The following is a 924-nucleotide window of genomic DNA, read 5'->3' as shown; positions in this document are numbered from 1 at the left end:
CTGGGCACGGGATTTTGAACCCACCATCCTCCGGTTGAGAGTCAGTGCTCTTCACTCACGCCACAGAGCGGGCGAATTAATGATTTGATTTACTCACGGAATAGGCCTGTGTTCTTGTTTGCTCTCTCCGGAAGCGCACTCTATCACAAGGGGCGCGCTAACTTGCAGCCTCTTCCTGCTGCATTTATGATAGCTCGCAGTAACTTGGGCAATTCCTGGATGGAAGTGAAAGATTAGGTCCGCTGTCCTGTCCTTACCGGTGGAACGGTGATTGGTCCATGCTTCTTCATGAAGGAATACCTGGTAGGTGAATTGAGAGTGATTCCTGGAATAGAAAGAGTATACCCTTTGTAGATGTGTTGAGCCGGTCTCAGCTATGGCCGAAGGTGATGACAAAATAGAGGAAAATATCTCTTTTATCAGGTACACCACCAGGGTGATAGTCTCTAGTCATATTATGACTCGTTGAACCACATCAACACATCGTAGAGACTGTGCTTGGTCTTTCAGAGCAGAGAGAACCCTTTGAAACTATCAGTGCTAGGCTGGTAGGATTGAGCTGTTGTCCTCCTGTTTAAGTCGCACGACAGACCGCTGTATACTCCCTGTTTAAGGTCCGCTAGCTTGGACACCCTTCTCGATTTCAGCAGACTAGTAACGAACAAAGGATTTAGCAGACTACCAGTTCCCTTTATTTCCAAGCGATCTCAAACAGACTAAATAAGAAATGTAAATACAATAAAGAAATGAGATTTTTCACCAAGACTTACCCTCCGTGAGGTCTCGCTTTATGGATCCAGTCGGTCAAAGTCGTACGAAATCAAGGAGAAATCGCCGCTCGGGTACGAAGTAACTTTGTCGGCTATCTTCACAACAAGCTGGAATCCCCTCGCCAGGACCTCACGTTCAGTCTTTGAGCAATGC

The sequence above is a fragment of the Diaphorina citri genome, unplaced genomic scaffold (assembly GCF_000475195.1).
Source record: "Diaphorina citri unplaced genomic scaffold, Diaci psyllid genome assembly version 1.1 scaffold579, whole genome shotgun sequence".
NCBI lineage: Eukaryota > Metazoa > Arthropoda > Insecta > Hemiptera > Psyllidae > Diaphorina > Diaphorina citri.
Note: the sequence above shows the minus strand (reverse complement) of the source record.